At 35.5% G+C, this 13,875-nt stretch overlaps 1 long non-coding RNA gene across 3 annotated transcripts in view; it reads right to left on the bottom strand.

The window, feature by feature from the left end:
* The window catches only part of LOC138117061 (uncharacterized), an 88,011-nt gene that overhangs the window by 49,923 nt on the left and 24,213 nt on the right, over positions 1-13,875 (bottom strand). For all 3 annotated transcript variants that reach the window (XR_011154478.1, XR_011154480.1, XR_011154479.1), the window contains exon 2: positions 5,707-5,800. This is a non-coding gene — a long non-coding RNA (uncharacterized lncRNA). The remainder of the gene's footprint in view (positions 1-5,706; positions 5,801-13,875) is intronic.

The following is a 13,875-nucleotide window of genomic DNA, read 5'->3' as shown; positions in this document are numbered from 1 at the left end:
AAATTCAGCTGAAGCTGGAAGAGAGGGGCTGGAAGTGGCAGCAAAATCCCATGAGTTACTCTGCTGTATTATTTGAACTGAAATCCCCAGGTAATTTTGAAATCACATCTACCTGTTTGAATCAAACTGCAGTTTACAGTAGCTCACATTACAGTTATATCCCCTCACTTTCATTAAAAACTGAACAAAATACAAAAACACATTTATTTGCTAATAAAGAAAAATAGCTATATATATATATATAAACCTTTTGAGATTAGAGAAAAAAGATCCTTCAAAATTGTTTTTTCATGTTCAATAACTATTTTGAGGATTAAGATTTTTAAAACAAAGTCTCAACCTTCTCTATGGAATTCCAATTCTGGCCAGTAAAATTATTTCTATTATGTTAAATTAAATTAATATTATTGCAATTAATTTATTTTTTAATTTACTTTCTTATCTCCTAAATACCAAAAAGTCTATGAGGAGCAGAGGAGGCAAAAAGAAAGGGTAGTTTTAAGTGCCTTTCATTGCCCATTTTCACCTCTGATCCTTTTATCTTTTCTTTTTAATTAATTAAAAAGCCAGTTTTCCTTCCTAAAACCACAGAACACCCCCCCTTCTAACCTTAATTACTCAAATTTTTAGGAAATACAGTTATTTTGCAATGTCCCTATAGCATGTGTTATACTAGACAGAGTAAAAGAATGCTAAGTTCTAACACCACATTTTAAGTTAATTATTGTTCCAAAATTTCCTTGCATCCCTGACTGAACAGTACTTCATTTATGCACATTTGTCAAAAACTCCTCAACAACTTTCATTGTTTTAAAAATATCAAATGAACATACTTAGTTCCTCCATGTAAAAATTATATTGAATATCAACTTATTTTGCATAATTGCCTGTTTTATTCAACTGTCTTTAGATTTTATTTCAGAGGTCACTACTCCACACACCCCTTTTCTATTCCCAGCTTCAGTATTCTGGTCAAAGTCTCACGAGCAACACCCTCAAATCACTATTTAGCATAAACTGTCAAATTTCAGTAGCAACTGGAAAGTAATCATAATATTAAGAGTACAAAACCCCAGCTCATGAATACTGGACTGTCCAAAGACCTGGAGATTTCCATGGTGATAAAGTTTACTGGGTAGATTTTTAGGGGCACCTACTGCCATTTTGTGCTCTAAGAGCTACACTGAGTCTGTGACTTCTGCCTTTCTAAACATTTACCTGCCCTGTACAGGAATCAAATCTCATCATCTTCCCAAATAAAATACACATCTCTCTCCAGACTATGATTTTCTCTTACTTTCATGAATTATAAAGTATAGAACTGATTTAAGGTCTCCCAATATCAAGCTCTTCTGGCATCAAACTACACACAGAGATCCCTTTGTTATAAACATGGGTCCCTCAATAATTCAAGAAACTCCTTAGCTGAGCCTTTGATTGCTTGGTGTCTGAGGAAAATAAAATTGTATTTATCCTAGAATTTTTTGACTTATTTCCAATGGTTCTAAAGCCAAATCTACAAAATCTTAATGTACATTAACCCATTGCAAGTAGAGAGGATGCCTTCTTGACTAAAAATGATTCCTGGGTAAATTTGATTAAATAGCACGCAGATATTAGAAATATCTTGAGACAAATTCCTTCTTAGCAGAATATATAATTTCACATACTTGTTTGCAATATTTTTCAAAATCTATTTCAAAGCACCTGCAAACACTTAACTTTTCCAAACAGCTGAAAATAGTTCTAAAAACAGGACTGACAATAATTGAGTCATTTTTATTAGCTGGAAATACCTAAGTTCCATTCTAAAAAATTTTTCAGAATAAGAAAAGTGATCTGAATTTTTTAAACAGCTGTCATCAGCTAAGATTTTGGTACAAATTTGTCACTTCAGCATGCTCTTCTAGCATGTACAAATGCAATAATAAGCAAGCAACAAAGGTACTTGAGAGAAATTCTCCTGAGTCCACCTGGAGCAGGCTCAAAATAATGAGCAGGCTGCAACTGAAAAGAAGCTATAAACTTTCCCAATAATAGAAATAAACACATAGAACAACAACAAAAAAAATCTGTAAAATGTTTAATATATTTTGTTTCTAATAGCTGCATTTCTGGAACTAATCACTGTTTCACAGATGCATCATAATTGGCTTGTTCAGACTTATTAATGAACTCATGACTAATTACAATCCCTAATAGGTCATCTCAGGTAGAATTCCAAGAACACATCCAAAAAATTGTGCTTAATGGGTGAAGAGGGAAATGTTAATGGAGAGATGACGATAAAATATGTAACAAAAAATCAAGAATGAAGACAGGTGATTCAAAAAAAGAAATAAGTATCTGAAGAAAGAACAGATGTTTTCAGCTGACTCCAGACCCACATGGCAAAGCTGCCCTTTCATTAGGAGTCACAGCCCCTCCCTTTATCATATCCTTATTTGGAAGCAGAATTGGATTTATGCTTTTTGTATTTATTTTTTTTAATAATCCAGCCACCATTCAGATGGCCGGAAGCGCCTTCCTGGTTCAAACAGACCCATTTGGATCCACTTTTAGAGACTGGAGATCCTTTTCCCATCACAAACTCAAGTTATTGAAACCAAGGTTTTGCAGGAGGTTCTGTGGAAATTTTCTCAGTTTAGTAGCCATACCCAGTTACCCCAGAACAGTCCTCCTGCAGGAGCTCGTGAGACAAGTCTAATTTGAAAACTGTGTGCATCCTCATTTAGAATAGGAACTTCAGTACTTCACTCAGCAGAAAACTGCTCAGTGCAATTCCTGCTTGTTGCCTTTTGCCTGTCCCTTGATGTGTCTTTAGCCCGAGACCAAGTAAAACCACACATCAGAAATTCTGAGAGCATTTCCTCTTCACGCCCATCTGCTCACCTGTGCTCCTGACAGCTGAGTCCATGGAGTTACATTCTTAGAAGTTTTATTAAAGGCTGCAATATGAACCCAGCTCTCATTATACACCAGAGAGAGCGTTATGAACATTCCCACCAAAGGAAAAACTTTAATCAGAATTTGCTGATTTGCCTTTTTAGATAAGAGTCCAACCATGAATTGAAAATCAAGTCTTATTACTCCCACTGCTTTCATAATTAATTGCTTGTGAAAAAGTTAATAAGGTTTACAGAAATGTAACGCAATGCAGCACAGAAATGTCAGAACACTAACACAGTCTAAGAAATGGAAATTGCCTTTTTAAAAACAATTCTGTTGATGATTTAGCCATAGTGTTTGTTGTTAGCACATTAAAACTTCGTTAATTAGAAATGGTGAATTACAAACTATCATGTCCAAGGTGGTTTTTAATCATTACAAAAAACAAGATACCTTAAAAGGAATCACCAAACCTTTGGATAAGTCATAGAAATAAGCAAACCTCAATTAATCTACAGGCCTTTAATGAGAGAATTGAGACCGTCAAAGAGAAAATAAATTGTCAAAACAGACAAGAAGAAGAGTTAACTTCCCCCTTATTTTCTTTTCCTAGATTTTTAATTGGAAGCCACTTATTCAATATTAGACCACTTTGTACTCAAATGTTACTTTCAAAAATCTGTGTAACTTCAGTGAGGAAAGCTACAGTTATGGTCAAAACTACTTTAGATATCCAAAAGACAGAAAGCAACTTAAAAAACGCGAGAGAATATTTTCAGTAAAATGTTATGAAATCTCAGCCTTTTCCCATTTCCAATTTATGCAGCATAGATTGAAAATTAACATCAGTATGCAGCTTGATAAAAGCAGCCTCATAAATTTACCATTCATCTTTTCATAGAATCACAAATTAAAAGAGTCTTTCTAAGAGAATCTCTTTGTACATCATCTATAATTTTTTATCCTGCACAGTTACCGTGGTAAGACTGCACAGTGATGTAGGACCCAGAACTATCAAACCAGTCTCACATGACACCTCTCAAGGCACCACTTGATTGACATGTTCTCAATGAAGCATTTTTATGCTGCCTGCAGTTTTAGCCAGACAACAAAAAGGAGCCTGTAAATGTTACCTCATTCTGCGGTGCTGCTGTGTGGTTTGTGAGGTCTCTCATGTCTTCCTACAGTTTGATCAACTTCCTCCTAGCTTTAGCAGGAACTGAATCAGGCTTTACAGCAAGGCATGTTCTCCAAGTAGGTGATAGAATTTCATTTTTAGTTTTAGAATGCTTAAAATATGAAAGTTTTTTGGTTTTCAGTTTTAGCCAAACCTAAATGCAAACAAACCTCTCCAGGGTTTACATTTTACTGGAACTAGCTCTCTTCTATCAGAAAAGCCAAAACTAAAGGAATGCTGCTCTTTGACTACAGTTCCAGTTTACACATAAATAGTCTTGGCAGCTGCTGGCAGAGGTGACATTGCCACAAGAACTATGTCATGCTCTTCACGTTGTACCTGCACAATCATCTGGACGTGTGATCACATCACACCAACACTGTGAGAAATCTGTCAGCACTGTGGTTTAAATCTGCTCTTTCTGCCCTTGGCTGCTACATCAGGATGGTTCATTTCTTACTGTGCACACCAACACACCTGTATTTCACATGCAATGGAACCAGCAATTATGATGAATATAAGAAAAAAAGACTGTACCATTATTTATTTGACTTTTGAAAGAAACTTACCCAAATAGAGAGCAATGTTATTTGAATGAAACCTACCCTGTTTCATCATTAAGTCTTAATTTCATATGAATTTTATTTTCCATGTCTGCAGAGCACATTCATGCATTGAAGCAAAAAATGTGAAAACTAAAGATAATATTTTTTTCTCTTGATCTCATTTGGTCTTCAGTTTTACCTCTGTATATATGCCATGATTTAGGAGTTCTTTTAAACCTAATAAGAGCACTTGTAGCCACCTATCACATCCTCAAAAGGTAAGATATGCCACACAATTCTTTACAGCATGAGTAATAGTAAACTTTTGTTGCTTTTCTTTATTGTTGATGTGACTTTTAGATTTATGCAAATTGCCCCATAGCTGAAATATATCAATGGAAATGTTTCTTTATAACTTAGTGCTCTCGTGTATATTCAATAATACTTAATTCTCAGTTTTCATAAATTCCCAGGGATTATAAAAAGCTTGGCAGGAGATTCATTTAGAAATCCTGATTCTCTTTAATGAGAAGGGAAAACAAAACCAAAAAAGATACATACAGAAATATACAGCATCCTTTCTTTAAGTCCCTAGTATTTAATATCAGCTTAACGATGACCAGTTACAACTATATCATGCCTGCTCTTCACTTTGAGGGATGAATACAATACAAGGCACTAACTGACAAAATTCTAGACTATGAACTCAGTACCCAGTGTTCAAAAAAAAAAAAAAAAGTAGTGGTATTTTTTGCCTCGGAACCAAAATCACTATTTATAAAACCACAAAAGAGAAAGTTCATGTTCTGAGGGCAAAACAATACTCACAGATATATAGTGAGGACACTGAAGATAAACATTTAGATGTTACAGTAGAATAAAGGTTCATTAACCTTTTGACCAGTTCAGGACTACAAAGACCATTAGACCTTCTGGTTCCAATAGTTTCTCTGAGCAACAACGATGTAAATCCAAACAATTTATCTGTTGTATGCAGTTAAACTGGATTCATGCCCTTTTAACAAGCCAAAATATAGATTAGGGTTGAATAAAAATATCAAGGAGATTAATTTAAATATAAGAAGTCACACTTACAAGAAAGGAAGGCCTTTCTCATTTCATCAAAAACATTCCTTAATTGGGGGTTTGCATGGTGAGTTCTTTTCTCCACTTTGTTCCTTTAATTTTCCTAGAACAAAAAAAAAATTACAGACACTGATATCAAGGGGTTAAACAGCACATGGAGAACTATAAAAGAAAGCAAAACAAAACAAATACCAGAAGCTGTATGCTGAAAGTCACAGCTGAAGAGTCACAAGCATATTTGTTGTAGCCATTTTTATCACAGTTTAACTTACCAACCAGAGAAGAATTAAACAAGGCCAGTGTTATTCAGTGCATGTGTGTATTTTCAAAATGAGCACAGAGAACCCGTAGGGCAGCAAGCATCAGCCCTGAAAGTCATTTGTTTGCTACAGTGCAGGCAGTACACTCCTGCAACAGCACTGCCTTGGAACAGCAGCACTGCAGATGGCTGTGGAACAGGAATTCTCTCTTCCCTGCGGTCTTGCAAAGTACTCTTCCCTGTACAAGTGGGTTTCCTCTATACATGGAGAATCCCTTCCAACTTTTAAAGACCATTACAAGCTACCTCATCCTCGGGACCCCTGCTGTGTCTGAGCTGAGCCTGCAGGTGGGGTGAGAATTCCCAACACACACCAGTACCAGGCTCACACACCCCTTCCAGCACTCTGAGTCCTTCTCCCAGCTTCCAAAGACAACTGTCCTAAAGAGAAACTATCAAACTTCTCCCTCAAAATTCCAGATAAAACCCCTATTCAATGTTAAAATTGTCTCAAGAGTACATTTAGTTTTCCCAGTTTCTGAAACATAACACATCCATTAGTGGACAATTATTAGAGTTCATATATTCACCCCTATCCATGAGCATGACCATGAGATCCAGGTATCTTCTAAGCTTTTCTTTAAAAAGAACAAAAATCTTTGTAGTAAAATCAGTCCTGCTAGGCAAAAGCAGTTGAAACAATACTTTTCTTTTGATATTGGAAGGTAAGCATCGATAGGAACCAATATAACATAAATTAGGGCCTGTGAATAGGTACATTGTACTTTTAGAAGACTTTATATTATAAGTGTCTCTTGACTTTTTCATTGTTTGAATAAATGACTACAGGAGAAGGGTTTTTGAGAGGTTGCTGATTAAAGTGCCCTTTATTGTTAAAAGCATAATTAAGTAATACTTGAATTTATAACTCTCTTCAGGGAGTCCACACTCCTAAAGAAATTAGAAAATGGCTCAGCCAGAAAGTCATCTAGTTAATAATAGCTTTTAATTATCACAGCTAGCCTGTGTGGCATTCACATTTGCAAGGCTTCATTTTATTTAAAGAAATTAAAGTGCAGATCAAGTCACAAACCCCTCCTTTTATGCACTGTCCAAAGTCCATTAAACAAAATATAATTTAAGAACAGCATGGAGTTATAAATAGCCTGCTGTTTGGAATAGTCTGTCAGTCTGTTCCCAATTATATATGTTTAGCTAACAGCTCTCTAATTAGCAACCGCTTCTGACTACACAGCTCCTAAAATGTTTACATTGGAAGTCACAAATTACTGTCTAATTATGTTGGCTACATTATTTTGCATAAAACATAAATAAAATATCAGCCCATGCTATAAAAACAAAATGTGCTGTCATCACAACATGACTACAAGACATACCATTGATATTCCAAGCCTTAGAAATACCACTGAAATATATACTCATATATATACACACAAATATATATTTATAGAGCCAGACTTTTATCAGATGATGAAATCTGCATCTCATTCCCATAGTTAAACCAGAACGAGCAGATAACTGAAATTTTGTTTTCCCTCCAACTCTAGGATATACTGCAGAACTGTGCATCAAAAATAAAATTAAATTATCACTGTAAACTTTCTCTCTCAGCAAAGGACTGGCCAACATCTAAAGTATTGGAATACTTCAAACAAACCAGCAATTTCCTCTTCATATCTGAGCTACTGTAACCTATGCATCAATTATTTTTCTGCAAGAATTATCACGAGGTGGTCTCCAAATTGTCAAATGAAAAGTACCAGCTTCTCTGCTGTATTTAACTAGGACCTCTTTGTCAAATATGTTGACAGATTTCTTTGCTGTACCTATGAAAGCTGTCATGCTCGTTTACATGCAGCCCAGCAAACATCTCAGTGACCACGTAACACAGTCATTCTTTCAGCCAGGCATTGACAAAGTACATCTGTCAGCACATAGAAGAGTTGGCAATTTTTTTTTCCTTACTTTCTAAATGGTAAATTGTTCATTAATACTAAAAATATTAATTGATTGCTGATGAATAAACATAGGGCAATCATGCCTCCCCCTTAGAGAAGTTTGTGGAAGATGAACAAAAAAACTGTGAGACAGGAAAACTTCCTAGCCTCTTATTGGGAGCTGAAGCAAATGTGAGAATCAGGAAACATTTTGTTCTTCCCAGGACAGTAAAAGCTGGCAGAATAAACTGCCAACTTATGACACCATAACTGAAGCTATTTAAGGCAAGGCATGGTGTGATTACTTCCACGTTGTATTCAATTGTATGGCTCACCAGACTTTGGGAAAAAAAACTGTGTGTTTTTTCTTGTTTTCAATTAGGTTACTTTAGATGTCTAAACATTTTTTAGCCAGATCTGACACAACTGCTTGCTGACACTTCCTAGAATAAGATCGTTTTTCAGACACTTTCAGTAACAGAACCCCAATAATTTCAGTAACAGATGTATTATAGACCCTTGAAAATCCTATCCTGTGTCCTTAAGGGCTGACGCTGAAAAGTTAAAAAGCCAACCAGGTTTGTTGTGCATTTTCTCTAATAATAGCTGACCTCTACTTGTGAGTTATTCTCCCTTTAGAAAAACAAGACAAACCCAAAATAGCTGTTGCCATTTCCTCCAGGACCCTAAACTATTTTTTAATATATTCTCACATCTCAGTACCTAAATTATTAATTTGTTCCTTCAGCTGACTTGTTTTGTGAGCTCTCCTCACCAATACAAACCTATTTACCAGGTTGCAATTTTCAACTTATATACGATCCTTCATTTTATTAAAAATCTACTCCCTAAACGCTTCCCTATCACTCAGAAAACTACCTGTCACACATGATTATGTTAATTTAGCTTAAGGTTCAGAAAAAATGTGCACATTATTAACAATGAAAGCAAACATATGGAGCAGGTGACTTTGCTTCTGTCAAAGAAGGTACTTCATACATTCAGCATTTGGCAGGAATAACCTTTACATGCACTTAATTGACCAACTCAGCTACAGCGAGAAGTAGAATATTTCCTCTGATCATAAATTTATTATGGAAAAGAAGTCCCTGCACTTTGTTTTCCTGGCACTGTTTTGTTACAAAGGATGCCATGACTCGGGCCCCAAAGCATTAATCCTGAAGCATTATGAACAAGTCAAACAGACCCTCGCACATCACGTTGAGCATTAAAAGTTCCCTTCCAGCCTTTCCCACTCAATCTACATGCAATGTTAGCATGTAAAGGCTTAATGCTGGTGGAAGCACAGAAATTAACTTCAAAAAGAGACTCAATTTCAGTCACAGACCTAAGGAAAATTGTCCAGTCATTTCAAGGTTATCCTACACAGTCATGCACCAAGAAATATGTCCAGGGCTAGCTACCAAGACACTGTTCTTTCTAAGGATGCCCCAGAAGTTTACAGATAGCAACTCCAAAAGGGGGCACATACTGAAATTACAATTAGTGCAAGGCCTAAATAGGCAACTACAGGAGTACATGGAGGGCTTTTTCCAGATAATAACATTCTAAAAGGTACTCTCATTAGAGCTGCATGCCTGCTGCCAGCCTAAGCTGAAGCTACACAGAGATTTCAAAGTGAAGCAGTATCACAAGTCCCATATTCATCTATTTTCATATTTGCAGAAAAGCAGACATGCTCATCATTTGTTTACCTTACAGGACACAGCCTGTGTCCACATGCTGGTCAGGACTGCACAAGACCCACAAACAGTGACAGAATCAGGGAGCACCACCTAAGTAATGTACAAGTTAAGCATATTCATAGTTCATGAAATTTCTAGCATGAAGTCTCATGGGTATGACCCAGGCAGTGCCAATCCTGCCCCATGCACACAGATTGGATTGTGAACCCTACTGCAATATCTCATTTCAAATTAGGGGACAGTGACATACCATGGGAAGTCTCACAGACCTTCAGGAAAACAGAATTTCCTCCTGCAAGCCAATTTTTTTTTAGTTAGGCTACTATCTAACACAGCATCCAGTTTTGTATCTCCAGGCTTGTGCTTTATCCTGGGCTATGTTTGTATTTTAAGAAGTATGAAGAAGCAAAAGTGGCTGGTTCACCAACAATGAGGTAGCAGGAGTTGGGAGGCCACCCGTTTTCAGTCAGACATGCAGTGTGCAGATTCTGCCAATGATACTGAAAAAGAACATGTGGATAAGTAAATAAATATAAATAAAAGAGATGTAAAAAAGAATTGATTCGTCAGTCAAGATGAACAATGAATTTGTGACATTCTGCTCTCCAGAGAGCACAGGAATTAAGTATTTTAATTACAGAACAAAGAAAATTGAAATCTAAGCAGTTTCAAGCACATAATTTATTGCTGCTCAAAAGTGCCACAAAGTTTTTCCATCCCATCTGTCTTTTAAATAACTCTGCCCCTCTAGGAATACTCATATTTTTATGAGTTTATTTCTAGTATGTACAGAATATATCATCTCCATCACCCTCCACACACACACTTTTCTCAATTTTTATTACTGTAAATAGTCAGAGAGTGTCTGAAATTTCCCACCCAGTCAAGGATAGGCCACTTATGTAAAAGGAGTGAACTTTTTTTTTGTAAGGTACTTAACAGCATTGCAGAAACCACAACAAAACATTTATGACATTAGAACAATTATAATCACATCCAGAGAGCCTCCTAATAAATCTAGTAGGACATGAAAAGGATTTTTTTGATTTTGCTATATCTATTTCATTTTGTCCTTTAAAGTAATGTAAGTAAATTAAGTGACTCAATTTTGAGAGCACAACATTTAACAGCACCTCTTTGGAGAACACAAGACAACGAACAAGGTTTTACTTCAGAGATGTGATTGAAAATTACAGCATTTAGTTCCCATGGAGAATTTCATTTCAAGAATTTACCATAGATTAAGGTAGGAAATATATTAATATCCTAATTCTTGCAGAACTTACCTCACGAAAGGAACATAAAGTCACAGTCATTTGTTTGGCAGACTGGCCATCAATGGCAATAATCTACGTAACTTGACATGCTGTGAAGCTTAATTTTCATTAATTGTAGGGAGGCCATAAAAGGTTAAAATTTTTGTCATTGATGATTAATGCCATAAATTAAGGATATGTTAGAGGGAGTATTACACAAAACAGCATTAGTCTGTAATGAGCTTTGTTTGCTAATATAATCTTGGGCCTAGGGAACACCAGCTCTAGAAGGTTAATGGAGTAATATTGAGTATTGTTATGTTGCCTTTTGTGTTTATACATTGGTGGGTCGAACAAAACTGGTCATTAAAAGTTAACCTTGGGTTTTTAATGATAAAAACTAGGGGGAGGAAAAGAATTATGATTAATCAATTCAAACTAATTCTACAGATTGTATCTCAGCTGCCTTCATGGTTTGTAATAATGCCTGTAAATATATCATCTTAAAAATAACATTAATCTTATAGTAAAATTTTACCTGATAATTGTCAAATACAGCCATAAAGAAAACCTTAGAATTCGGCCTACATTAATTAAATGCTCATAACAGATTATTAGTTATGTTAACATTTTTTAAAGCATCATTTGACCTGTTTCAACATCAACCTAATTCCTCAATGTTGTTTGGATTATCCAAAACATCCTATAAATGCTCACTATCTTCTACTGGGTTTAGACAGGCTGGAGAAGAACATATAATAAAAAATAAGCATAACTTCTAAATTGAATACTAGAAATACTTGTCTTCAACCTGGTTAATTTTTCTATTTTACAAGTATTTCTGTTAAGCCAGCCATAATCCTACATGAGGGGAAACACAGACATTCTCTAATGCTTTTCTTCCGTATTTTTTAATATAGCATTTTTTTAATTTGAATTTTGACCTCTGTCAACTATTTCTACCACTCTACATTATGCACATAGATATAATAATGCTTTTTTTTCAAATTTGTCTTTCTAAATATTTTCCCAGATCTCACGTAGATCCCTTTTCAATAATTTTTATTCCTAGTATTAACTTCATTTCATGTCTCCCCTCCTTTCAAAAGGCATAATTTTCTCCCAAGCAACAGATAAAGCTTTTTATCTCTATATCACCTACTTTTTACCAGAAAAGTCTTCTGATTTTACATCATTTATCAACTCTTTGGAAGTTATTTTCCTTTTGTATCCATTGCACTCCAGTGAATAAGTCCATTTGCTCTATGACCACAACCACTTCAGTTTTAAAACAGGAAAAACAACACTGGTGTTTTACTAGCAAACAGCCTACACAAATAACCTTATCAACATTTCAAGAAAGCAAGGCAATTTCTTGTCTTGTGCCAGCAGAAATAAAAATATCAGTAACATTTATTGCATTTGTCACTAAATCAAATAAACCTAAATAACCCAAGCAAACATGCTGCCAAACTGAGCAGAAGATAATGCCACTTGCCATGCCTGTTTGGAAAAACAAAGTACTCCTCAATTTACACACAGTTTACTTCAGATCTGTAATTCAGCAGTGAAATAATAGAATATAATAGAATATAATAGAATATAATAGAATATAATAGAATATAATAGAATATATTTCTTAGTTATAAATTATTAAATAACAATTAAGTGTAAGGTGTGAGTGTAATTGGACCATTAGTATGTAGGTTTTGCTCCTGGGGTTATTCAACTTCAGCTTTAGTGGAGGTCTCTGAACAATTTCCTATTACCTTATAATGACTTTCAGTAAATGCTTATCTGCATCCAACAGATTGTTCTGCTTCAAAATACTGTGCTGCAAGAGAAGGTAAATTATCATCACCATGAACTAATTATTTATTGTTGAAAATGTAAAAGAGACCCTTACAAGTTGCTGAAGCATAAAATTTGCCTGGCCTTCAACTTGCAATAGTCTAACAGGATTTCAAGTTATAACAGAACATCCCAGGGCTTCCTCTGTTTTAATCAGATTTCCTTTTTTTGTTTGATAGGGTTCTGAGCAAATATTGTGTATTGCATACATCCCTTCAAAATGTTCTCTAACTGCTAATGAACCACAAAGTGGCTTGTGATTGGTTTCCACAAGCAGCAGCTGTTCTACAGATCCCATTTGCTAAACCCTGCAACGCGCTCAATAGACCTAGAAGGGTCCTTTTCCAGCAGGCCCAAAGTTTCCTTCTAATACCAGGTGTTTTGCTTTTGCATCTTACAAGATAACAAAACCAGCTAATTTTCCTACCTTTGTAATAGTACACTCAACACCAAACACACATCATAGGACAATGTCTTAAGAAAAAAAAAAAAGATGGTGGTATGTACAAATAGCCCACACATTTATCTGAATTATTGTCCGACTTAAAATCTTTCCAGTTTTGACCTACTAACTTATATTTGGAACCTTGGGGCAGATCAGCTGCTAAATTGCTAAATTCCTCAGAGTTGCAGAGACAAGTAAAGGATAGTGTCACAGACACCATGCCAAAAGTGTTTCTTCATGTTCACCTGGAATGTCCTTTCCAGCTATGCCACAAGTTCACATAGTCCAGAGCAATTGCAGCAAAACAAGGAAAAACGTCTATGTGGAAAATCAGTTCTCTCCAACAGAGTTGATGAAAACCATGTCCCTAGATGTTCCACTCTAGGATCTGTTCACTATTTTAGAATGCTGAAAAGACTGTTAAAATCTATGGATGTGTCAATTACTGTAATTTTGAAGAAAGCTTGGTAAAAAGGAAAAATCCCCAGGGAGTGGCTTTGTTGATGCTGACTGTATTCTGTTGGTTTTTAAACGTAATTCTAAAAATGCCTTCTACCATCGCTATTGTTTTTTCAAAAAGGAAAAGATGCACTATGTTCCAGTTCAGGTCTTGATCCCAAACTGTTATTGACTGAAATCAATCCCAGAGCTCCAGGTAAATTGTCGTTTATGTATGTGAGATGCACAGAAAATGCAGACACAA

This window comes from Aphelocoma coerulescens, chromosome 11 (genome assembly GCF_041296385.1).
Source record: "Aphelocoma coerulescens isolate FSJ_1873_10779 chromosome 11, UR_Acoe_1.0, whole genome shotgun sequence".
Lineage (NCBI taxonomy): Eukaryota > Metazoa > Chordata > Aves > Passeriformes > Corvidae > Aphelocoma > Aphelocoma coerulescens.
This window is presented reverse-complemented; position numbering and strand designations above follow the sequence as displayed.